Below are 27,233 nucleotides of genomic sequence, written 5' to 3'. Positions count from 1 at the left end.
TTTAGAACATCTTTTTTTTTTTTTTTTTTAAACTTTGGATTCTATAACTCCATGCTATTAGTAAATGAGCGATGGAAGAGAAGATATATTCAGATTTCACATAGACTTCTCTTACCTCCCCCAACATCCAAAAAGCAAAAAATCCCCCAAACCAAAAAACCCCCGAAACTGTCAAAAAAATAAGCATTTCTATAAATTCTCTGACTTCTAGATGAATAAAATGCTTAATTGTTCACTTGGAAATGACTACTTTATACTTTTGGAGAGAGGCCTGAAAATTTCTTGGCAGTACGTCAACTGATTAATAATTTAACATGATGATTGACTGGAGAATGGAAGTGGAGCTAATAGCTTCTCATTTTCCTCTTTATTATTTCAGACAAATTGGTAAGTCATGGTGGAGGTGTGGGGTGTTTCTGGGTCAACTGACTCTGGATTAAGCTCTGGATTAAAAATGGAGGGAGAGTTGATTTTGCTAAGGTGTTGACCTCACCCCCTAATGGAGCTGGATAACTCTGTGATTGCTGCTTCTGATGATTACTGCCACTCTTACACTCCTAGCAAAGCCCGTGTGAACTCTAAGAGACTCTTACTACACCTCTGCTGTATGCCATATCACACTAGGCACTGGTTCGGTTAAAATACTGCATCCAACACAGTCCTAACCTTAACTAGTTCAAAAATATGGCAGGAGTGGCACATACACCTACCAGCTAAAATGTATTAACTGTCTTAAGAGAGGGTTAGGAACAATTACCATGGGAGCCATTAGCTTATGGATTGATGTGAGGGACCTGCCTAATTGGGCATTAGTGAATTGAAACAGGGTTAAGAGTCAGACTGTCAGTACAAACCGTGTATGTGGGTGGCAGCAATGAATTAGGAAGTGGCTGAGGAAGGAATGCTTGCTTGAGAACCTGGGTGAGATTTTTCAGGGCTCCTTATAGCTCCAGGTCTGTATGCAAATAGGTAGGATTCAGATCAACTGTATCCTAGAAAGGCTGAAGTAAGCCCCATCCTAGAGAGTGCGTAGGGCATTACTTGGAAATTTCCAAGTGTTCTTGGGAGAGGGTGTGGCTTTAGCAGGAGCCAGTGTTATCCTCACTGCTGCCAGGGTACTGATGTTTTTCTATCTCTAAGGGAGGAGTAACTGAGCCCCTCAGATGAATCCCACAGATTCTGAAGAGAATTTTCATTGAAATAAAAGCATCATATATTTGAATGCCAGATCTGCTTTCACTGACTGAATTTTTTGCTGTTATAATCAGGGCCTGAATGCAAGGACTTTTCCTCAAGGAGCAACAGGTTATGCATGCTTCCTGCCACCCACCTTTGTCCTGTGGATTTAAGTAACTTTCCAAATATCCATGTTTTGAGTATTTGTGTATTATATTTTGATGGACTGAATTTTGTTCCTCCAAAATTCCTATGTTGAAGCCAAACCCCCATGTGAATGCATTTGGAGATAGGGCCTTTAAAGAGCTGATAACGTTAAATGAGGTCATAAGGGTGGGGCCCTGATCCAGTGTGATTGGTGTTCTTATAAAAAGAAATTAAGAGCCCAGGGATGCATGCACACAGAAGAAAGACCATGTGCACAGCAAGGAGGTTGCCTTCTACAAAGCAAGGGGAGAGGCCTCAAGAGAAACCAAGTCTGCTGACATCTTGGACTCTTAGCCTCTAGAACTGTTGAGAAATACATTTCTGTTGTTCAGGCCAGGTAGTCTGTGGTATTTTATTATGGCAGCCCTAGAAGACTAATACAGTTACGGACAAATCTCCCTGGTGGGCTTGGTTTGTAAGCCTAAGTCAATGACAAGTTATATAGAACTCTTAATTTGGGCCGCAGCACTATGAAAGCCCTCCAGAAATTATTCTCCTGTCCTTCTCATTAAGCAGCAACCAGCATAACCATTGTATAAAGCTACTCATTTATGTGGAGCAATTTTCCCACTCCACTATCTACTTACTCAACAAACACTCACCGAGTGCCTATTACGTGCCAGTGACTATGCTCAGATTATGCTCAGAAGGAGCAGTGAGCCTAGAAGAGGAAACATAACAGGCACAAGAAGGGCTGTCATTTGCAGGAATGCCACGGGCCCGCCACGAGTGAAGGGATTCACTGCATCTGGAATGGCAGGGAAGAGTCCTGGCGGATGTGGCATTGAAGAGGGCTTTGGAGAATAGAGGGGATTTGGTCATGAAGAACTGGGCAATGGGAGAAGGACAGTTGAGGGGAAGGAACAGTGAGCAAAGGCTTAGAGATAGAAACCTAGGGAAGTTTATGGATAGATGTGCACTTTGACTAAAATGCAGAGTATGGAAAGGGAAATGTCCCTTTATAAGGGTAACTTATCTCAGACTCAGAGGGCTTCTTTCATGAAAGAGTGGTGATATGCCAGGCACTGTCCTGTGTATATCCTTCCACTGACTCATTCACACTCATAATACCCCTCAAGGTAGGTGTTAATATGATCCGGAAATAGGATTGGGAAACTGAAGCAGGGATGGGTTACATTACTTGCCAATTACTAGTAAATTATGCAGCTGAGATTTGAACCTGGGCACCCTGGCTCCAGAGCTGTTGCTTATAGAGAGAAGGCCTGAGCATAGATAGATTGGGACGAGATGCAGAGCTTTGAGAAAGTGGGTACTTGCCCTGTTTCCTTGAGTAAAGAGAAGGGCAGAGCCCCTGCCTCCAGTAGCCATGAGGGGAATCACAGTGCCCTTGGCCACCTTCCTCCAAGTTAGCCATGTTTGCAGCTATTCGTGGAGATAAATCATTGGTACAGGGAAACAAAAGTGTTTTTCAGGCGCTTTGCTGCCATGATTAGCCTAGGACAGGGTTATGAAAGGAGCTTTTCTGCGTCCGCTGCCTTCCGGGGTTACATTCTTAGTGAATCTACTGCCTCAAAATGGAGCTTGTTAGTTGCGTGTCATCTGAGGGTGGCAATTAGTTGCATGTGTTTGGTTGGGTGCCAGCCCCCGGGGCGCCAGACCTCAGTGGGGGAGCCACTGTTTGTCATGAATTAGTCTTTAAATAAAAGCAAGTTTTTAAAATGGAGCATGCTAATTTGGGTTTTGCTAACCCCCTCGGAAGAAGGCTTGGCCTGTTCGGTGCCAGCTGGCTGAGTTGGCATTCAGCGAGAAACTGGGTCCCTACCAAAAATCGCATTGCTCCCGCCTCCCCCTTTGAGAGCAAAATGGCAGCGAGGAGCTGGGTGGCACTGAGAAACAAGGTGAAACAGGGGCAGGGACAATGCAGGAATCNGTCCTAACCTTAACTAGTTCAAAAATATGGCAGGAGTGGCACATACACCTACCAGCTAAAATGTATTAACTGTCTTAAGAGAGGGTTAGGAACAATTACCATGGGAGCCATTAGCTTATGGATTGATGTGAGGGACCTGCCTAATTGGGCATTAGTGAATTGAAACAGGGTTAAGAGTCAGACTGTCAGTACAAACCGTGTATGTGGGTGGCAGCAATGAATTAGGAAGTGGCTGAGGAAGGAATGCTTGCTTGAGAACCTGGGTGAGATTTTTCAGGGCTCCTTATAGCTCCAGGTCTGTATGCAAATAGGTAGGATTCAGATCAACTGTATCCTAGAAAGGCTGAAGTAAGCCCCATCCTAGAGAGTGCGTAGGGCATTACTTGGAAATTTCCAAGTGTTCTTGGGAGAGGGTGTGGCTTTAGCAGGAGCCAGTGTTATCCTCACTGCTGCCAGGGTACTGATGTTTTTCTATCTCTAAGGGAGGAGTAACTGAGCCCCTCAGATGAATCCCACAGATTCTGAAGAGAATTTTCATTGAAATAAAAGCATCATATATTTGAATGCCAGATCTGCTTTCACTGACTGAATTTTTTGCTGTTATAATCAGGGCCTGAATGCAAGGACTTTTCCTCAAGGAGCAACAGGTTATGCATGCTTCCTGCCACCCACCTTTGTCCTGTGGATTTAAGTAACTTTCCAAATATCCATGTTTTGAGTATTTGTGTATTATATTTTGATGGACTGAATTTTGTTCCTCCAAAATTCCTATGTTGAAGCCAAACCCCCATGTGAATGCATTTGGAGATAGGGCCTTTAAAGAGCTGATAACGTTAAATGAGGTCATAAGGGTGGGGCCCTGATCCAGTGTGATTGGTGTTCTTATAAAAAGAAATTAAGAGCCCAGGGATGCATGCACACAGAAGAAAGACCATGTGCACAGCAAGGAGGTTGCCTTCTACAAAGCAAGGGGAGAGGCCTCAAGAGAAACCAAGTCTGCTGACATCTTGGACTCTTAGCCTCTAGAACTGTTGAGAAATACATTTCTGTTGTTCAGGCCAGGTAGTCTGTGGTATTTTATTATGGCAGCCCTAGAAGACTAATACAGTTACGGACAAATCTCCCTGGTGGGCTTGGTTTGTAAGCCTAAGTCAATGACAAGTTATATAGAACTCTTAATTTGGGCCGCAGCACTATGAAAGCCCTCCAGAAATTATTCTCCTGTCCTTCTCATTAAGCAGCAACCAGCATAACCATTGTATAAAGCTACTCATTTATGTGGAGCAATTTTCCCACTCCACTATCTACTTACTCAACAAACACTCACCGAGTGCCTATTACGTGCCAGTGACTATGCTCAGATTATGCTCAGAAGGAGCAGTGAGCCTAGAAGAGGAAACATAACAGGCACAAGAAGGGCTGTCATTTGCAGGAATGCCACGGGCCCGCCACGAGTGAAGGGATTCACTGCATCTGGAATGGCAGGGAAGAGTCCTGGCGGATGTGGCATTGAAGAGGGCTTTGGAGAATAGAGGGGATTTGGTCATGAAGAACTGGGCAATGGGAGAAGGACAGTTGAGGGGAAGGAACAGTGAGCAAAGGCTTAGAGATAGAAACCTAGGGAAGTTTATGGATAGATGTGCACTTTGACTAAAATGCAGAGTATGGAAAGGGAAATGTCCCTTTATAAGGGTAACTTATCTCAGACTCAGAGGGCTTCTTTCATGAAAGAGTGATGATATGCCAGGCACTGTCCTGTGTATATCCTTCCACTGACTCATTCACACTCATAATACCTCTCAAGGTAGGTGTTAATATGATCCGGAAATAGGATTGGGAAACTGAAGCAGGGATGGGTTACATTACTTGCCAATTACTAGTAAATTATGCAGCTGAGATTTGAACCTGGGCACCCTGGCTCCAGAGCTGTTGCTTATAGAGAGAAGGCCTGAGCATAGATAGATTGGGACAAGATGCAGAGCTTTGAGAAAGTGGGTACTTGCCCTATTTCCTTGAGTAAAGAGAAGGGCAGAGCCCCTGCCTCCAGTAGCCATGAGGGGAATCACAGTGCCCTTGGCCACCTTCCTCCAAGTTAGCCATGTTTGCAGCTATTCGTGGAGATAAATCATTGGTACAGGGAAACAAAAGTGTTTTTCAGGCGCTTTGCTGCCATGATTAGCCTAGGACAGGGTTATGAAAGGAGCTTTTCTGCGTCCGCTGCCTTCCGGGGTTACATTCTTAGTGAATCTACTGCCTCAAAATGGAGCTTGTTAGTTGCGTGTCATCTGAGGGTGGCAATTAGTTGCATGTGTTTGGTTGGGTGCCAGCCCCCGGGGCGCCAGACCTCAGTGGGGGAGCCACTGTTTGTCATGAATTAGTCTTTAAATAAAAGCAAGTTTTTAAAATGGAGCATGCTAATTTGGGTTTTGCTAACCCCCTCGGAAGAAGGCTTGGCCTGTTCGGTGCCAGCTGGCTGAGTTGGCATTCAGCGAGAAACTGGGTCCCTACCAAAAATCGCATTGCTCCCGCCTCCCCCTTTGAGAGCAAAATGGCAGCGAGGAGCTGGGTGGCACTGAGAAACAAGGTGAAACAGGGGCAGGGACAATGCAGGAATCGGATGATTAAAGGGAATTGAGCTGCCATGGTGTTCCCGCTTCTCCCACCACCTTAGAAAGGAAAGTCTGCCCCTCTCTTTGCCCACTCACGCTGTCCTCAGCCACCCATTCAGTGATTCTCTACATAAAAGGCTTCCTCATCCAATTGCTTATACACTGCACCTTTTATACTCTTCCAAGTCATACTTAAGGGATTATCACTGCAGCTTTTAACTTCCCCTAGAAAGAGCTGAATGAGTGTGAATGGGGCGGAAGAATCTTCAGTGAGAAAGTGCCCCCCACCCCAAAATGCTCACAAAACCCCTAATCACGATGTAAGAATGCCACCCTGTTTTTGGCGGCGGCTGGCTACAAACGCGCGCATTAACAATTACTGTACATATAGGCGATAATTACAAGGAGTTGGGTCGCGCGCGCAACTGGTGGCAACGGGATGCGGCGCCCAAACCGGCCCCGGTCGCCTGAACACGACCCTCCTTCACGTGAAGAGCGAGCCCACCCATCAGGGCTTTGGGTCTTGAAACTCTGCACTCTGTCCAATGAGTGTTCGTTGGAAGATTTGTCTTCTTAACACTTTCCAGGTGGGGTGATCGGATCATGCGAAGTGGCAACTGTGAGGCGACCGACGGTTGAAAACAGGAACCTTCCCGTTAATTCATCTATTTCCGTGTTGATGGCGGTCCGCCCTCTGTCTTCCAGTCGGATGGCTGGGTGTTAGGAGAGGAGCCGTGAAGGAGGCAAGGCGGAACAGGAATTTCAATAAGTCTTACATTTGTCCTGAAGATTCAGGAAAGATGGAAACTTTTTTTCTCATATGAATATATTTGTGCAGCAGATTGCTGAGAAATATGGGTCGTCCTGGTTACTAATGTGGTGTACATTAAATTTCCTCGAGTGAGGTTTTTGTTATATATATTTTTTTAACCTGTAATGTTTGCGGCTGGTGCCTCTGTTCTTCTGAATGCAGCGTATTAAGTTTGCTAATAAACTGGCGCTCAGTTTCTCAGAGACTTAGCCTGAAAGCCCTCCTGACAAGATGGGAATTTGTTTGTTGTTGTTGTTGTTACTGTTTTTACAAATGTTGAGGCAAAATTGACAATGAAGGGCAGTTTGAATACTTGAGAACTGTAAATCGTTTTAAGGGGGGGTGATTTTATTTTCTTGAAGGCAATGCATTTTGCAGTTTGTTTAAATGCTCATTTAATATTTTGGGTCTCAGCAGGACAATGTGTTGCTTTTAAAAAATAAGAGTCGATAATGAGCCCATGGAGCCTTTAATTTATGATGTATCTGACAGCGTTGTGGTAGATCTGATATGGGATGCATGCGACTATGTCTGCAAGCTGAAAATAAACCAGCTGGTATTTGTTCTGAAAACATTCCGAGAACACCCTCCTGTTAATGGCCCATGGCTTGATCCAGCATCTGGTAAACTAATATATTGTCATTTTTACCATGAAAGTCAGCACAAATCATTAATGATTCTGGCAGCCATTTGCGTTCTTCTCTTGTCTAGAATACGCCAATTACCATGAAATTATTCCTATTAGCAACATGATTGAATGATAGTAACCTGACTGTAATTTGTTGGCAGAAATTCTTTCATAATGACAATAATGAACTGTGCGTTTGAGTCCTTGCTGGGTTCTGTTAAATAGGAAGGTTGGATATTATAGGCTTCTAACCCTCATGAACAATACTGTGTGAATTGAAGGAAATGTGCCATCTTGCAGATTTGTTTCAAGGTGGGCGCTTATCATTTCGTTCAGTTCTTTGAGAGAAGGAATCACTATTTCCCATTGAAAATGGTGTTCAGGGACTGCTTTGAGATATGCACACACGATCATCATCAGTATATGGAACCTGGTGGAGTTCATTTTTCTGTCATTATAGATGGTACCTGATTCTTCTCAATGAAATAGTCCACATATAATCATCATCAAAGAATGAAATGATACCATTCATTCCAGTGACTAAGAAAACTACAGAGAACTTGCTACTGCCATGAGATGGAGAAGTTAAGTGTCTTTTTTCTTTTACCCAATCTTGATCTATAAGGCCACATGACCCGCCTAACTGGAAATGCCTATTAGGCTATTAGTCCAACATATATAAGAGGAATGAGGGAAAGAACAGCTATAGGTCTGTGAAAATTATTGGTAGGCATAAGACAGATTAGCCATATTCTCTAAAGATCTAGGGAAACTAATGAATGTCAGCACTTCTGTGGCCCACTTCATATCCTCTTGTCTCACTTGTTTCTTGGGCTATTGCTGTGGAAACCAACCTAGGGCAGCTGTGACCAGAAGCCTCTTGCCTATGATGCATTGGGTATCCCCATCTTCCCCCCAAGAGCTTCTCAGACACTTTGCATAGGACTGGCAGCCTGGAAACACAAGAGAGTAAATAAACCATGGAGTAATCCCTGACTCATGGGAGAGGGAATAAATGGTGAATAAACGCTCTCCTCTTCCATGTCTTGTTCAAGCAATTCCAAAGCACGTTATACATACACATACACATCTGAATCACATCGGGTTTCTCAGAGAGGTCAAGACTGAGCCCCAGTTGCTCACAGTGGTGATTAACTTGAGAATCCACACTTATGTTGGATTTCCCTCCGTGGAGGATGTTGTTGCTGCCCCATCACCATCAGCTTTCCTGGGGCAGCATACCCAGACTCCAGCCACTTAGTGCTGGATGTTAACATCTCACAGATGAACCCTTCTCAAGAGAATTTCCCTCCACTGACAGGAGCTACCTTCCCCAGAAATACCTGCAAGACTCCCCTACTCTTGACCAAGGGCAATCCATAGCCAATTTCTAACTGAAGCTGTCAAGGTGGGAGGCCTCTGTGCTGTCATTAATATTCCAGAGTTCTTTGTAGGATCAGGCTAGACCTCAGCTAAAGCCACGGATTTTCTTGCTTCTTCTCTGGCCCATTCAGTCCCTTGTTTCCTTACAGCTTTCTCCTGAGGGCATTCCTTCAACCAGTTACCCACACAAGAATGCCCATCTCAGGCTTTACTTCTAGGGAGTCGGACCTAAGATATCCTTTCCCTCTGTTTCTCTCTCTAGTCCCCCAATCCCTTTATCTAATGTTCTTTCCGAAAATAAGCTACCTGCCTGTAAGCCTTTGTCTTAGGCACTGCTTTCTAGGGTGGGGTGTTGGAGTGGGGTGGGGAACCCAGCCCATCATAGGAAAAGATGTCCATTATGTTTTGAGGCTTCACTCTGTGCTGCCTACTGGAGTAAGCGCACATGGTCCCTGACAAGTGCCCTTAAAGAATTAGGTACCATAAGATTATACTAAAGTGAATGATTCAGATAATAAATGTAGCAGTTGAGATACCTATGATGTGGTGCATGAGGGTCTCAAAAACTTGTTGGAGGAAGTGACTTGAATCCATGAAGACACATATGGAAGGCAGAGGGAGGTGGTGGAAGGAAATTTAGCTTGGAAAGACAGCAGGAACAAAGGCTCTGAGTGTGCTTGAAAATCATTAGCCCAAGGGACGCTGGTGTTGCCATCCCTGTGGGAATATAGGCTTCATGCTGAAGGAGTTGGGTGTGTCCAGAATATGCTTTGATCTGTTTGTTCCAAATGTAACTTCTGGGCATTATGGTAGGCACTGGGAGTGATAAACATAATAGAAATTGTCCCTGCTCTCAAAGAATTTACAGGACACAAGTAAACAGATAAACATTTCTAATTACAAATTTTTTTTTCTAACACTCTGAAGGAAAAGGACAGGGTGCAGTGACAGATAATAACAAGGCAGTGTTGGGGGGTGGAGTGTGGCGCCTGGGTGGCTCAATTAGATAAGCGTCCAACTCTTGGTTTCAGCTCAGATCACAACCTCAGGGTCGTGGGATCGAGCCCCGTGTCAGACTCCATGTTGGGTGAGGGGTCTGCTTAAGATTTTCTCTGCCCCTAACCTCCCCACTTTCTNCTTAGCTTGGAAAGACAGCAGGAACAAAGGCTCCGAGTGTGCTTGAAAATCATTAGCCCAAGGGACGCTGGTGTTGCCATCCCTGTGGGAATATAGGCTTCATGCTGAAGGAGTTGGGTGTGTCCAGAATATGCTTTGATCTGTTTGTTCCAAATGTAACTTCTGGGCATTATGGTAGGCACTGGGAGTGATAAACATAATAGAAATTGTCCCTGCTCTCAAAGAATTTACAGGACACAAGTAAACAGATAAACATTTCTAATTACAAATTTTTTTTTCTAACACTCTGAAGGAAAAGGACAGGGTGCAGTGACAGATAATAACAAGGCAGTGTTGGGGGGTGGAGTGTGGCGCCTGGGTGGCTCAATTAGATAAGCGTCCAACTCTTGGTTTCAGCTCAGATCACAACCTCAGGGTCGTGGGATCGAGCCCCGTGTCAGACTCCATGTTGGGTGAGGGGTCTGCTTAAGATTTTCTCTGCCCCTAACCTCCCCACTTTCTTCATCTCTCTCTTAAAAAAAAAATGAAGAAGAAAATCATAAGAGTCACTTATATCACCTATGTTAGATCAGGTGGACTGGGAAGTCGTCTCTGAGAAGATGATGTGTAAGCAGAGTTGTAAAGATAGAAAAAAGTCATCTCTGCAAAGTGGGTGGAACAGGAGAAACATGGCAGTATGGCAGCCAGGGGATGGCATATGCAAATGTCCCTGAGGCAAAAAATACCTCAATATACTCAATATAGTAGAGGTATTAAAAAAGGCCAGTGTGACTATATTGCACTGGATAAGGAAGGGAGTGCACAAGAAAAAGTTGGAATGTAAGGATGAGCAGGATTTTAGATGGCATCCTATGCAGTTGTATCCTGAATGCAATGGAAAGCAATTGGAAGGCCTGAAGGACAGAAGTGATAGTTTCCAATTTATGGTTTTAAAATATGACTGTTGTGTGGAAAATAACTTGGGTTGGGGGACAAGAATAGATGTGGGGAGAATAATAAAAAGGCCACTGTAGTAGTCCATGTGAGAAATGATCAACTTATCTAGAGCAGAGTCAATGGATGTGAACTAGAATGTACTTGAATGCAATTCAAGACAGCTGGGATTAACTCTAATGATCACTATTGTATCCAGGCCTACACCTGAGGTTTGTGGGGACCACAGCAGGAGTCAAATGGAGGCCACATCCCATCTGTCTCAATGTTTAACAATGATAAATCTAGCTAATAAACAGTTAAACAAATATTTTTATCCTTCTGCTATGAGAACTTTTTAACAACAAAATCCAAAATATAGCTATGATTTTTATATGATTGAATATTGGCAAGATATCAAAGATAACTGAATTTGATTATTACTGCACATGTTCTGTTATTAGGGATGATATTTGGATGGGTTTTTAAAAAGACAGAAATGTTCATAAATTATTACATATTTATTCCAAGTAAGTTATTTCTTATCTTATCTTATCTTATCTTATCTTATCTTATCTTATCTTATCTTATCTTATTCCAAGTAAGTTATTTCTTATCTTCATTTCAGTAAAATAAATGTGGTGGCATAATAAAGGTGGGGAGTTTTCATCCTTGTTTTTGTTTGTTACATAATTTGTGTCTATTGGCAGTAGTGATCTGATTCAGGGAACTATAACTGAGGCCATGGGGCCAAGGTTAGCCGCACTCCTTCATTCACACATCGTCTGTGGCTCCTTTTTGTGCTGCAGGGCAGAAGTGAGCAGTGGCAGCAACCTAAAATTTTTATTGCCTGGTCCTTTACAGAAAAGTTTGCTGGCCTCCCATGTAAAGATTAAAAGCTAAGCTGCACTTGTATTTACAATATATAAAATATGAATATATTTTCATTAAGCTTCTAAATTAATGATAAATATTAGAAGGGTTAAATTATTTTTTGGATGTTTTCAAAAAAGCTACTTCTTGTAAAATGTCCAAATGATTTATTAGAATTAAAAGGCAAAATGCAGACCGTTTAACTAATAGAAAAATGTTAGGTCAATTGAGGTACGCTGGATTTTAAATTTATATTTTTTGAGATTTAAATTCAGTCTTTTTAAGTATTCTTATAACAATAAAATTGTTTTGTGTTCGGTGTCTAGTTGCCAATAGAAAGAATTGGTGTCAGATTTCATGCATCTTACGCCACGACATACATATATTCAAATTGTAGGAGAGCGTGCGATATTGAATATGGTAAACTGTGCCAAAAGCATCACGTGCAACAGTCGTGAATGCTGCTGGAATTTGTGAGGCATCTGAAACAATGAAACAGTACCAAAAGTGTCTGATGGGGGAGAATAGATGTGCCACTATGCTGGGAACTGAGACTTTTTTGTGTGTGCAAGAATCTGTCACACTCATGTTATCTGAGAGGAAAGAGCTGACAAATCAATCTGTCTTACTCTCATTTAAGCCCTTCCTCTGCTTGACTTCTGCCCACACCCCTGAAGCGTGTGCAATTTTGCACACGCACAACCCACAACTCTCCCTGACACTCACACAGTCACCTTTTCTTCAAGGACATCAAGCAAGAGAGGTAGCGAAGGAGTTTCCAGGGCATGAATGACATTAGACACAAAGAATGGAAGTGACTGGTTGTGTTGTACAGGAACCAAGCACCAAGTCCTGAGTAACAGAGACCCCCGTTGTGTTTTCTAACCATTTTTGGTTGGGTTATGTTTGTGATATGGGGGCCCCTCTGAAACGTGGGGTTTGGGATATGTCAAATGATACAGTAATGCAGTAGCGATGTGCACACTGTAGAATTGGAAGGAGAAATAAACAGAAACATCATAAAAGAGGATTTTAACCTCTAAATCTATGGAAAATCAAGTAGGTAAAAAAATCTGAACAAAATGATAAAGATGAAGTGGATACTTATATCTAAATTTAGACCCTGATAATAGAGAATATAACTCCTTTTCATAGACCTTTGGAAAATTTGCAGTACATGGCCTTTATAAGTTACAAAGAAATCACAGAGAGTATCAGGAAGGTTGAAATAGTAAAGTTCCCATCACCTGCTTCCAATGCAATAAACTAGAAATTCATTATTAAAATCTTACAATCTGGAGATTTTAAGATGCCTCAATGAGCAACTCTTAATTCAAAGAAGCATTCAAAATCCAACTTTGAAATGTATCTAGACAGCACTGATAATGAAAATATAACACTTGTAAATGTGTGGGCTACTGTTAAACCCTGTGCTTAGAAGAAAATGCATAGCTTTGAACACCTAAATAACAACAACAACAAGAAGGAGAAATAAAGTGCCTTAATCCATCTAGGCTGCTATAACAAAATACCACAGACTAGGTGGTATAAACCAACAACATGTCCTAGAGGCTGGGAAGTCCAAGATCAAGGCTCCAGTAGGCTCAGCCTCGGGTGAGAGCCCACTTCTCGGTTCACAGAGATTGTCTTCTTGCTGTGTCTTCACAGGGACAAAAGGGTGAGAGAGCTCTCTGAGGTATCTTGTATAAGGACACTAATCCCATAATATCTTTTTTTTTTTCTGGTTGTTATTTATCAGAGCCCTCATGACCTAATTACCTTCCAAAGTTCCCACCCCTAAACACCATCACACTGGGGATTGGGTTTCAACATACAAATTGTGGGAGGACATAGTCAGTCTATAACATAAAGGAATTAAACATCAGACTTAAGAACAGGAAAATAAATAGAAGGAATGCAGAAAGAACCAAATAATACAAAGTAAAAAATGAAATTTTCTAATCTAAAACAAACCCAGTGAGTATCGTGAGTAAACCCAAGTGCTGTTTCTTTGAGAGCAATGCAAAGAAATAAAATAATCCACCTACTTAGCCTAATCAAGAAAAAGATAAGGAGCACAAAAACACAAAATGAGAAGTGAAAAGGGGGAAAAGAGTCATGATTAAAGAAGACATTAAAAGAATAAAAGGAGAACCTATGCAAAATGTTTTGCGTATAACTGAAAATCTTGATGGAATGGATTTTTTTTTATAGGTAAATAAGTTATCCAAACTTACTTAAGAAAAAGAACTTCGACAGAATTAGAAAAATCTGAGGAAGTTATCAAAGATCTAAAAGAAAGCCACAGATCTTTATGCTTTCAGAGACAACTTATTTGGAACTTTTAAGGAACAGATAATGATAATACTACTTAAAATTGGCAAGATTAATTTCTGTCTGCATAATGGAATAAATACTGTGCAGTCATTCGATAGGATGCAGAGGTTCTGTGTGTGGCTATGGGACAATCTCCAAAATATATTAAGGTGAAAAAAAGCAAGATGCAGAGCCCTGAATCTATTACATCACATTTTGAGATGCATGTATGTGGATGTGTGCGTGCGGGCACACACGCGTGTGCATATGTGTGTGTAATATCTGTAGAGGAATACAAAAGCAACTGGGAACATTGGTTGCCTCTGGGGAAAGAAAGGAAGCAACTGGAAGATAGGTAAGAGGCAGATACTTTTTAATTTATGTGGTTTTGTACTTTTTGGAAGTGATACTATGTAGTGAAAGAATTATCAAAATAAAATAATCCCCAACACCAAGAAGGAAAACCACCAATGTGTTTTTATGAAGCCAGCATAACACAGACCTTGGTTAAGTCTGACAAAGACAGCACAAAATAGGAAACTATAAATCAGTTTCATGCATGGGCTTATGATGAATACTTACAGTAAAAATTTATAAATATAATTCGTATTATTAAAAGAATATTAGCCCTATCAAGTAGGGTGCTTATTCCCAGATTGCAATGGTGTTTCAATAATAGGCCATGTAGTAATATATTCTTAACTTCTATCCTGTATCGCCTCTCATGTGGGAGAGCTGTGTGTGCTCAGCTGTCATTATCTAGAACTATATTTATATGTCTATCTGCTGCATTTTGTCAAATCTAGAATGCTGTCAATTGTAAGATATCTGATTATAGAAATGTTAAAATGTGAAAAACTGTTTATCTTAGAGTCAATGAAGTACAGTGTCCTTCACCCCTTCCCCCTTCCCTCCCTCCCTCCATCCTTCCATCCTTTCCTTTCCCTTCTTTTTTCTTTGCTATCTATCTATCTATCTATCTATCTATCTATCTATCTATCATCTATCTATCATCTATCTACCTAGAATATATCCCAGATATATACTTAGGTGAAATAGTTACAACAGTTTGGATGCCATAGTCCAATCTGTGTATTTTTAAAATTAATATTTATACAAATGCATAGTGTGTGTACGTGTGTGTTCTTCCCTTAGCAGGATTTACAGAAAACTGTAAATAAGGATCAGCTTTGGAAAGAAGGTGGGGGCAAGGGTGAGAGAAGGGAGACTTTTATTTTCTATCTTTCTGTACTATTTGAATTCTTTACTTTTATTCTATCCTTGCTTTTATTTAAAAGACATTAACAGGAGCTTTCATGGCAGGAAAATATGGGCCGTTTTTTGCTTTGTAATAGAAGGTGCCAGAGCTCCACCCAGATACCCTCAGTACCTTTCACCACCCCAGCTTCCGGGTCCTTTCCTTCTGGTGGTCGCAGGTGCACCCATCCTTGCAGTATCAGCTAGAGCTACAGGCTTTGCTGGGCCTGCCCAGACCTGGAAAGGCAGCTCTTAGCCAATGATTGAGTGGTGAGGGAATGTGAAAGTCCAGGTCCCTTGCTGGTGGGAACACTCCTTTCAAAGGACTGTACCCCAAATTCTACCCTTGTGTGGCTTCTTGTCTCTCCCTCTCTGGCTTCTTGCCATTGCCTCAGCAATTTCTCTTGGGAACTGTTCCTTAATAAATCACTTGTATATAAATCCTCTTCTCAACATCTGATTCTGAGACCTAAAACATTTATGTTTCACTTTTAATTTATAGGTTATTAAAAAGAAATCTTTAAATGTCCTATGTATGCATATGTATGTATATAAAAGAAATAACATATAATAGAATCAAATTATATTGGGACTGAGGAAATGAAGACTGGCTTTCTTCCATTGAGCCTTCTTGTGTGTTATAGACATTAGAATCTTTTATTTATTTATTTTTCAGTTTTTAACCAGTTCAGTCTTTGCTGTTCTAGTTTCAACACAAGGGTATTTGCCCACCAGCTTTAGTACAGCTATTAATTTTCCTGTACATACTTAAAGCCCACTCTTCAGCTACTCAAAGCTAATGTATTATGCAACTTCCTAACAACTTCTGGGTCTCATGTTGGTAAAGCACAAAACTATCAATTCTCAATGAAAAAAAAAAGAAATTGTATAATTGAAGGATGGTCTCAAGATGCAATTACTAATGGCTGTAAATAACTCTGCCTACTTTAAGGAAGTCCTGCAGTATGATTCCTCAGTGGCGGGCCTCAGTGGGCAAGTGAATTACCAAAAAGCACTTTGCTTGTAGATTGCATTGATGCCTTTGAGTCCAGAGTTCCTTGTCAAATAAAGCATGTCATTTGGGTGCAGCAGCTTTGCATTTTTAATCACGTTTGATCTCCCAGTCATTCATTTGCAACTGGTCTCCTGGCCATTATTGTGAACTGGCAAGGCTGTGTTGCAAATGGTTGTGCTCCTCGGGCAGTTTATTTATTCTGGTAATCGTCAAAGTATTTATAATTCTCCTGTCTTTACCCTGAATGTGTGCCTGTATTTACAGCCATAAATTTCTCTGGATTTGAGTGGCTGTTGACAGCATGGTTTTAACTGTAACATTGTGTGTGTGTGTGTGTGTGTGTGTGTGTACACACATCTATATACATGGATATTTATTCTCACACCCACAAACAGGGTAATTTATAGCATAACACACATACTGGCTTTAAAAAAACTCTGTGCCTGTCATAAACAGCGGAGTGTTTTCTCTGTAATGTAGTGCTGGGTATTAGAGGAATAAATGGTGTCTAAAGTGTTTCTTTCTGCAGAGATAGGGTGAGGAGATCTTGGGCAACGAGCCGTCTTGATTGGAGGCTGCTTCTGCTGCTCTCAGGGCAGGGCGTCTCTCTACAGCCCCTGAGAGAGGTCACCCAATCTTCCAGCCCACTGTGCCTTTGTTTGGAAGGAGGCCACCATCTGCAAGATCCCGGGAACTGACTCATTAGTGAGTACCGGGTGGGGAGTCACTAGTTTGGAGAAGAGGCATGTAGGCAACTGACTCTAACAAAATAGTTAAGCATTACTTACACTCTGCTTCCTTTTTTGTATGTCTGTAATAAAGACATGGTCCACTGCTGATTGTTGGACTTTGTTAACATTCAGTTTGCCTTTTTAAAGGGAGACAAAGATTTAGGAAATCTGGGGATTGGAATGGTTTCTTCCATACTTGCTCTTACACCAGGTAGGGCTGGCAATTTGTTTAGAGTCAACAGAAGACGTTGAAATCTGGTTTTAGCTCATTACGTTGGGTGCTGGGTGTTCAGACATACTCTATTTCCGTATTTTATTATGAGTATTAGCTTTATCTCTCCTTAAGATTATACGTTTCTGGAGGGCTGGAATAGGGCTTTGCATTTCACTTGTGTCTTCAAAATATGTTGCATATCCTTGAGGAGTACTGGGTTTATGGTTGATGCTTAGTAAGTACTGATCAGTGGGACTCCCTCCGAGATCGTCACTGAGTTTCTGCTTAGCTCAGTCATAGGCTGTAATAATGGTCAGGTGGGAAATTTGAGTTCAGTGTTTATTTATTCAGTAGCTCAGAGTATTAGCGTATGGGATTTTTAGCTCAGTATTTTGTTGGGTTTGTATTGGTGGTTTTCACAGCTTTTTTTCTGTTAGCTGAGGAGCCTGTACTTTAATGGACTAGAATGTGGGGAACAGTATGTACAACAGATGGAAGGGGAGCTGCTCTGTCTGAAACAGGGGTGGCACTTTGGGCTCAGATTGAGCGGCTTCATTTTCATTGCTCACTCTTCTCACCTGCTCCATTTCCTGAGATATCCCCAAGCCAAGTGGTCAGTGAATCATCTCCTAGGATGGAGAGGGCTCCTCAGAGCATAGCTGGAAGACCATTTATCTAAAGAAAGTGTCTTTGAGTATATTATTAAATTTGGTCCACCATTTTAAAAAATAGACTTAATTTTTCTAGGGCAGTTTTAGGTTTACAGAAAAATTGAGCAAAAAGCACAAAGTTCCCATGCACCTTCTCTCTCTCTCTACTCAGTTTTCCCTATTATTAACATCTTGCATTGGTGTCATGCATTTTATAATTGATGAATCCATATTGATACATTGTTATTAACTAAAGTCTCTCGTTTACATTAGGTTTTACTCTTTGTGTTGCCCATTCTATGTGTTTTGACAAATGCATGATGTCATGTATCTACCATTGTGGTTTCAGGCAGAGTAGTTTTACTGCCCTAAAAATGTCCCGGCTCCAACTGTTCATCCTGGAGTTGAACATTTTTTAGAGTACTCCAGTGTTCATAAAAGTGGTGGTGGCAGGGATCAGGTTTGGTACTATGGAAGTTCTGCTCTGTCTCTTCGTCACACTTGGAAAAAACTTCAGATTTATACTCCCAGAGAGTTTAATTAGGATTACAGATAGTGATCATGATTCCTCTCTGATAACTCAGTAGACCACCTACACTTTGGTGTTCTGGAAGAGCTGTGATTTATCAGTGAAGCTAAATGTCAAGGTGAATTGCACTTGAATGATGCCATGCTTGTTTAGAATATGCTGTGATATGTTTGAATCTAATGTGTATTAATATTAATTTTGACTATTTTTATGTCTAGATTCTAGATCTGTTCTTCCAAGTACTGACTTGCGATATACATTTCCTTAGTTCAGGGGCCTGTCTTTGACTTTGGTGCGTTGCTAATTATGCATACAATTTTTGGAACGACACTGACAATGAATACAAAATATTAATAAACCAACAAGACAAGCAGTTTTCAGAAATCACATTATGTATACTTAATGCCTAACTGACCTTTCCTGCAGTTACTTAAATCTTTTAAAAATTCATTTAATTTCAAAGCCAGAGTATTAGCCTATTTATATGTAAATTGTCTTTAATTCATGCATTGATTTAAAGACTAATCCAAAAGATCTTTTACCACAAGTGACCTTTTTGACACTACACTTCTGGGAAAACTGTGAAGTGGTTTCTTGGTGACCTCGCATCTACCTGTGGTACAACATACGCCAGCTCTGGTCTGTATAAATCACTCACAACTGTATAGTTTCCAACCAACACTGAATTATTAATGGTATAATTATTCTAGTTCCTATCAGAATTTCCATAGAACCATTTATGGGGTTTTTTTCTTTCTTTCTTTCTATTTTCATCCTCCACCAACAATCTAATTGGAAGCTTCACTAAGAAATATAGTCTGTTGTTCAAGAGACACGGAGTGAGGTGCTTAGTGGTAGTGGTTACTGCCTACAAAGAGCCTGGATGTCAGAGAAGCTTAAATTTATATTACAGCCTGCCATCCAGGCCTGAGAATCCAGAGAATCTTAGGAAAGCAAATGAAAGAGGTTAGCATCAATATTCTTGCAGCAATATATACATTTAGTCCACTCTGGGTTTTCTCCCCGTGTGTAGTTCACCTTAGGGGTTAGCTTAAGCCACTGCTTCATAACATGTTTCCCTTTTTCTGGGGATACATAGAATTTGGAATTTGCCAGAGTCTGTTATTAGTGGGTAAAATGCAAATAATATAAATCTTAACCAGTGTAAACCATTTGAAGTAAAATTGAATGTGTCATATAGGATATACATGTATTTGTTCTTTTCTGACCTCTCTCTCTCAACATTGATATCTCTGTCTGTTAGGGTTTAAACCTGTGGTACATAAAATGAAGCCATGAATGCCCAGAATCATTTGCAAATGTGTGTGTGTGTGTGTGTGTGTGTGTATTTGTATTTGTATTTGTATTTGGTGTGAAGTGTCACCACAGCGAACAGCTCTATAGAGTGAGAACATTCCCTTAACTGTAATGTGACTATAAAACCCCTCATCCCTACCCTGTAGCTATGTGGCCTAAGGCCCATATATGTATATACTTCCCCTTGTACATTCCCTCATCCTCCGGTATCCATACCTTTGGCAATTTTATTTTATTTTTGTTTTTTAAAGATTTTATTTATTTATTTGAGAGAGAGAGAGTATGAGAGAGAGAGGGCATAAGCAGGGCGGAGGGCAGAGGGAGAGGGAGAAGCAGACTCACCACTGATTGGGAAGCCCGACTCAGGACTCAGTGCCAGGACCCTGGGATCATGACCTGAGCCGAAGGCAGACGCTTAACCGACGGAGCCATCCAGGCGCCCCCATACCTTTCCATTTTAAAGACAGGTTGTAGGACTCCAGAATAGAGGAAAGCTGCTAAACACACACACAAATTTACTAAACATACATGTGTATATTCAATAGACATGCAGTTGAAGCTCAGTTTCGACAGTATTTATGTTCTAGAAAGTTGCCACCAACATTGAATTAATGAATGCTGAACCATTGCTCTTACAGGAAATTCAGGGTTCCTGAAAGTCTCTGGCCGCAACATTGTGGTTAACTGATCACTACATAACTTTGTTTTATGTCTGTTTTTGTTTAAAGGCACATAATTTAATTTTTATTGTTGATTTGTTAACACCGAACACATGGCCAACAGCACTATAACTCATGCCCAAATGAGGCTAATCGAACACTTGTATTTTCTCCATTAGGCATGTCACAGCCTTCTTGCGCTCAGGAACACTGTGTGGGCCCACAGCCCTATACCTGGGAGCCATTTTAAACAGAAAACATCAAAAAAAGCACAACAATGTGAAAAGCGGAGCACTAATAGACCCCAGAAAAGAGAGTCATTTATAGTATGAGAGTTAGAACAATATTTTGTTCAACCTCACTTAGGAACATATTTCTGGAGAGAAATCTGTCACCACCCTGGGCACACCCACAAGTGGCTGCGAGGTGCCATGAGCATTGATTTTGGAGTTACAGATGAATTCTAGTGAGTAGGCAAATTCGCAAATCCAGAGTCCACAAATAATGAGGAGAAACAGTATATGTAGATATTTGCTTGTCTATTTCATTGTGAGGTATGTGCAAGTTTGGATGGCTTCAGGGTGAACAGGTAGACAGGCACGCAGCCCTCATGGAACTGGCGTGAACCCTTCAGGAGACACAGAGAATAAACAATTAATGATCTAAATGATTACCTAATTCCAACAGTGGGACCCACTCTGGTGGAAGGGGACCCACTCTGGTGGAAGGGTACCAGATGCTGCTAGAGCATGTAACAAAGTATCCAACCCCGGGCTGAGTGGTGCAGGAGGGCTTCTCCGAGGAAGTAACATTCCAGCAAGTGCTCAGAAGGATGCATAAATATTCAAGAAAACATTAGTATGTATAAGAAGCCACAGTAGGGATTTTACTCAAATTCATGTCTTCTGAGACTTTGCTTTTCTCTTTTAGGTAGAGTTGGTGACGTTGATGTCAGTATGTATTTTCCATTTCCCTTTACACCTGCAACAAGGTTTCACCCGTATGGGCCATTACTTGGAAGCTGTTTGGAAGCTCCCGCTCTTTGTTGGTTAGCTGGGAACCGGAGCTAGAAGATGCTGACAAAACAATGTATCACACAGCGTGGGGTAGTAAAATATGGCTCCAGGAAGGAGAGACCCTTTCTCCTCTCCATCTTCTGTTTTTTCTTCTCTTTTTGTCTTGTTTCCGTCCCGCCTCCCTCATTGGCTCTCTGCTTTCTTTTTTTTTACGCTGACTTTTCCTTTAAAGATGATTACTAGGATTCTGAAAGATGAAAGAAGCCCTCTGATTCTTCCCAGTGGGTGAAGCTTCTCACTGGAAGTTGAATAACCAGGTAGTATATTTAAGCTGTAAAAATGCCTCTGGCTTCTCCAGCCCCTTATTGAATAAACTCGAGAACTTGATGAAGTGAATTAATTTTTAAACTCATTGAATTGAAGCACTTAAAAATGTATCTTTTTTGTTTGTCTAGGCCAGTTTCATCATATATAGATGTGACCCTTGATGGAAAGGGAAAGTCAGCACGTTTATTTGTTCATCCATTCACAAATATCTATCAGCCCTCATCTCTGGGTTAGGGCCCTGTGCAAGGCAGCGGTGATATAAAGATGAGAAAGACATGTCCCTCTTCATGCCTGTCTTCCCTCGGATTTGCCTGAAACAGCACCAGCCTTTTCAGGTGATAATTACTTTGTATATAAACATTAATTAGACACTTAGTCTGTGCCAGGTACCATGATAGCACTTGACATGCATTTTCTTCTCAGTGTCCTTAGGAGATGGGTTCTATTATTATTGCCATTTTATAGACGAAGTCTTAACTGAGATTCAGAAAGCTGAAATAAATAACTTATTTGAGGTCAGTTATTGGTAAGTAATGGGTAAAGCTAGAAGTGGAGCCACCTCCACTCTTAAGCATCATTTCTTCTTAAAATCTTTTTGTGTAACTCAGTAACTTTGGGAGTTTTAGTTTAAGATGTCAACTAAAGTAAGCTTGTAACATTTAAAGATTTTTTTATTCCCACAAGTTTCTTGCGGGTTATGCTCTTCTTTCCTGGTTTCTTACCAGGAAACACCTGTCTATAGATTTTATAGATGAGAAAATTTAGGCACCTAGTGGCTAAGGAACTTGCCCAAGGTCATGTTGTTAGGAAGAAGCATCTCTGGGGTTCCGCCGAGGGCTGTCTTAGCTTTGACTACCAAGGTCTCCTTTTTAGAAAGGAGCTATTTTTTTTAAAAACTTACTGCTTTTCCCCCCTGATTTTAATACTAATTCATGCCAAATGTAGAAATGTTAGAAAACACATAAACAGCAACAACAAAAATGAGACATTAAATTCTTCTGTGTTTATCCCCATAGATAATCCCATACTCTTTCATTAATCATGAAAAATGCATTGTGTTTTTTGTCTTTTGGGTTTTGTTTGGTTTTTTTTCCTTTTTCTTGCCTGTGCATTAGCTTTGTTTCTAGCGTGAAGCTGTTTGCTCCTGGAGGGTAGGGAAAATTTCATTTAATTCTGTCTCCCATAGCACCTATCTTCTTACTAAGCATATATAAATTTTCAGCAAATACTTATTGCTTTAAACTGAATAGAAATCACCAACTGTTTGTCCATCATACCCCTTTTGCAACTACAGGATATAGCAACACAATCCCAGAGGCCCCAAGAAGGAGGGGAATCTTATTTTTCTATCATTCTCAAATTCTGTCCCCCTCTGCCTGGGGAATTGCTCAATTGCTATGCTTTTTCTGGGATGAAACTCGGAGCACATCAAGGTCAGCTTTCAGATGCTGCAGAGAGCAAATAAATTCTCCCCTTGGTCCCTTGCTTATATCAAGAATATAGTGAATGTTGGCAGAGTAAGTCAGGCAGGCACTTCCCTCCATGGGGGTTTCATGGTATGCTCTTCGCTTGCAGTGTAGGAAATGGGCTCATGGACTTCTCCTGGCCTACAGATTCCACCACTACAACAGGCCGCTCTTATCTTTACCTTCAACTTGGCACCACAGATCTCACTCATCACGTCCAAGGGCTGTTCTCCGTCATCACTCTCTGACCTGCTCCTACTTCTTAAGTTTTTCGTTTTTACTTCTGGACAAAACACTGCCTCTGCTGCTGCTTCTTTTCTTCTCCACTATTATTTCCCTGTCCCGTTTTTTAGCTTTTCTTCCTACTTCCTCACTTTGGGCCCTTTGAAAGTTTACTCATCAATCCATTGCTCTTGTCTCTTGATGGTGTGTTTCCTAGAAACTTCATCCAGAATTCCAGTTTCCATGATTATCTCTGTGTGGAGAACACCCAAGAGTCCCAACCACTCCAACTACATTTCTGGCCTTTGTTCAGATCCCCATTTTCCTAGCAGAAGTGCAGGGGAGTGTCAGTAACCTGGTATTAGTAGGGGCTCTTACCCCCCTCTCCTCCTCCAGGCCTGAAGGATGAGAGGAGGAAGCAAAGACGAGAACTTAGGAGGAGAGGTCTGTAGAACAAGCCACCTGACAGCATGCAGGAACTTTCAGAGGATGGGAATAGACAGCCCAGGTGTCTTGTAGTCCCAATCTTGAAGTCCTCTGATTCTCACCAGGGCTTCCCATTAACAGAACACATCTTTAGCTTCTCAAGCTTTACTCCTCTGACTTCTTTGGACCACAGACCATATTAAGGGCCCACTAACTTGGAACTGTTTGATAAAAGAAACCATGCTGGGACTCCTTGACCCTCCAATGCTCATTGAAGTTCTCACAAGGAAAAAAAAAATATGGCTAGTGCTTCCATGGTCTCCCTTTGCAGGATGGGTCCAAATTTCCCCTTCTAGCCTTGCTCAAGTGACCAAAGCAGAAGCCAGATGAACTTGATAACTAAAGAGAGATTGTCTGGGTTAGCATCAAGCTTGTAACTGCTTTTCTTTTCTTTCTTTTTTTTTTTTTTAAGATTTTATTTATTTATTCGACAGAGATAGAGACACCCAGCGAGAGAGGGAACACAAGCAGGAGTAGTGGGAGAGGAAGAAGCAGGCTCATAGCGGAGGAGCCTGACGTGGGCCTCGATCCCATAATGCTGGGATCACGCCCTGAGCCGAAGGCAGTCGCTTAACCGCTGTGCCACCCAGGTGCCCCATAACTGCTTTTCTTCATCAAGATAGAGTTAATTTTCTCACTGCCATGATATTCCCTTAATACCCTTATCTCTCTAGCAAGTCAAGTTCACATCTGATCCCTACCTCTCAGCCTTGGCCTTGGGTTTCCCTTGGAACAGCTCTGGCCTAGGATTTTGTAATGTTTCCAGTATTGTATTATTCCAGCCTCTACTCACATGCTACTTCCCCCCGTAGCTCATCGCCTGAGCTAAAGGACCACCTTTTCCCTGCTCCCTTTGTAAGTCACTATCTCTGACATGATCTGTTTATGGTCTTCATATTGACACATACTAAAATAATCTTGTTCCCACATTTATTTCTTTGCTTTTTGGTGTCTCCTTATCCCCTTCCTCTACTCCCCACCAGTAGAATTACATCCCATGAGGGCAGGGATCAAGCCTGTCTTGCTCACCAACCTCTCCCCACAACTTAGAATAGGACATGCCATAAAAGAACTTCTCGATCAATACATTTTGAGTAATTGAACTAAATTTCCCAGGATGTGAGGGTTAGAACCAGTGATGGGGCCCATCTGCATAGAATCCTAAGGTTTTCCTTTGACCAAGTTCTTCAACTTTGAGACTGTTCTTTTCCAATTAGGTATATATTGAGTATTCACAGTTTTTAAAAATGATAATGACTTTCAATATTATTAAACAATTTTAGACAAAGTAATAGAAGTGGTTTACTCCCTTTACTACCTTACATCATTCATCATTCAGCCAGTACCCTTCCCTGTTACTTTGTTTGTAGACGACCTTATGTTTTTCTAAAAGCCATCAATGTATTTTATCTTGTGGTATTTTCACAGTAAACTTTGCAGAGTATAGTGAACTAGTAATATCATATGAACTTTGCACATGAAGAGATTAAGCCCTACAGAGGTCAAGTGGCTATAAATTTGCCTTCTTTGTAAGTTGAAAAGTGGTGAAGAACTTCAGAATGATTGGCCCTGTTTCCTGTGATTCATCCTTTACTTCTCTTTTCTTTTCTTTTCTTTTCTTTTCTTTTCTTTTCTTTGCTTTGCTTTGCTTTGCTTTGCTTTGCTTTGCTTTGCTTTTTTTTCTCTTCTCTTAGTATTAAACTCCTCACTAGTCCTTCTTTCCTTAGGATTTGATATGCCATTTGTTCTACATGTTCAGTGATTTTCTCTAGGTCTATAATTCCTTTATGGATATCCCACTGGTATGCTTGATGGTGCAGAAACAGTATTCAGTCCTTTTCTGTGCTTTTAGTTTGCCAGGGTAGCATGGTGGTTGGCACAGTTTTAGCTTATTGGTAAAGGAATGACTTAATGAATCAGTAAGCGATATCTAGCTTGTCTAGAGCCTAAGTCTTGCAATCAACAAGGAGGCTATTTAAAAATATAATGGGGGCGCCTGGGTGGCACAGCGGTTAAGCGTCTGCCTTCGGCTCAGGGCGTGATCCCGGCGTTCTGGGATCGAGCCCCGCGTCAGGCTCCTCTGCTGGGAGCCTGCTTCTTCCTCTCCCACTCCCCCTGCTTGTGTTCCCTCTCTCGCTGGCTGTCTCTGTCAAATAAATAAATAAAATCTTTAAAAAAAAATAAAAATAAAAATAAAAATATAATGAACTCATGAGAAGGGGCTCACAAATGCACTCCCTGTTCTTTTGGTATTCTACCTTCCAGAGAGTATAAGTTTATCAGCAACAAATGTTGGCCCTTGGAGGTCTGAAACCCTGGTTGTTGTCCTTGCTTTTTCAATTATTCGCTCTTTGACTTTGGTAAACTCACTTCTGTGCTGAGCTTTGATTCTTTCTTCTATAACAGAGGCTTTCAAACTGTTCTTATTTAAAAGCCAGCATCCCCTTTGTTCAAAGGATGGTCTTATTTAAACTGTTAAAGAAAATAAAATGACATAAAAGGAGCTGTGTTGGTTGAAACACCGTTGTGGGCTTGGTATGCATTGACACAGTTTGGAAACCAGTGACCAATCAAAGGGACATAGTAATATCTACTCTGCCCAGCTCTCTGAATTAGGTATGTGAAGAAGTTTCATAAAATGTGCTTTGTTCTGTCAATTATGATGTCATCAATGAAGATAATTTTATCATTTTATCTCACTTCAGCTGATTCACCGAACATGTCACTGCAAACCCAGTACAAAAATTTTAAAGTCTTTAAATTGAGCAGCCACGTTCCAGTAGGAATGTTGTAATTCAACAGGAGGAGTGAGTTGAGAACATTTGGAAAAATACTAATCAAAAGGGTTATTAAAGGCAAAATGAGGGTGCAGCTATATGAAAGGAGATGGTATTAAGCCAGAAATTGGGCTGGCATTGTTTGGCGTTAATTAAACTTGTAACAAGTCACAATAATGCCACTGTAGCTTTAGTCTGGGAAGCTGTAATCTAGTTCCCAAGTGAATAAACTGTAAGGCCATAGGCCAAATAGTTTAACAAAAGGGAATTAGATGATTATCTTGTAAACCAGAGAAGCAATGATATTGTGGCTTAATTAAAGAGCTTGGTAGGAAGCTCAAGTTACAAGTTAGAGTCTTAAAGCAGTTGCTTGGTCATTTGCAAGACACCGGGATGGTTTAATTTATGAGAAAAAAGAAGAACCCAATTGCCACAGATGCCCAAGGACTGAGACTCTGGGAAAACAGAAACACTGTAATGCCACACAAGTGGTGGCTGGGGGAAAACACTAGGGGAGATAATTTAATATAATGACGATAAAGACTAATGGAATAATAGGGAGTGTTTCCTTAGCAATCAAGAAAATTGCATTGACAGGTATTTGACACCCACATGATCAGGGGG

The 27,233-nt window shown here is 41.2% G+C and overlaps 1 protein-coding gene across 7 annotated transcripts in view; it reads left to right on the top strand.

Moving 5' to 3' along the window:
• Positions 1–27,233, top strand: part of FHIT (fragile histidine triad diadenosine triphosphatase) — a 1,448,934-nt gene that overhangs the window by 395,740 nt on the left and 1,025,961 nt on the right. The window contains exon 4 of one of the 7 annotated variants that reach the window (XM_034658576.1): positions 16,745–16,920. The exons of the other annotated variants lie outside the window; for them this stretch is intronic. The gene's annotated coding sequence lies outside the window, so the exon portion shown is untranslated. The remainder of the gene's footprint in view (positions 1–16,744; positions 16,921–27,233) is intronic. 7 annotated transcript variants of the gene reach the window in all.

This window comes from Ailuropoda melanoleuca, chromosome 4 (assembly GCF_002007445.2).
Source record: "Ailuropoda melanoleuca isolate Jingjing chromosome 4, ASM200744v2, whole genome shotgun sequence".
NCBI classification, from domain to species: Eukaryota; Metazoa; Chordata; class Mammalia; order Carnivora; family Ursidae; genus Ailuropoda; species Ailuropoda melanoleuca.
This window is presented reverse-complemented; position numbering and strand designations above follow the sequence as displayed.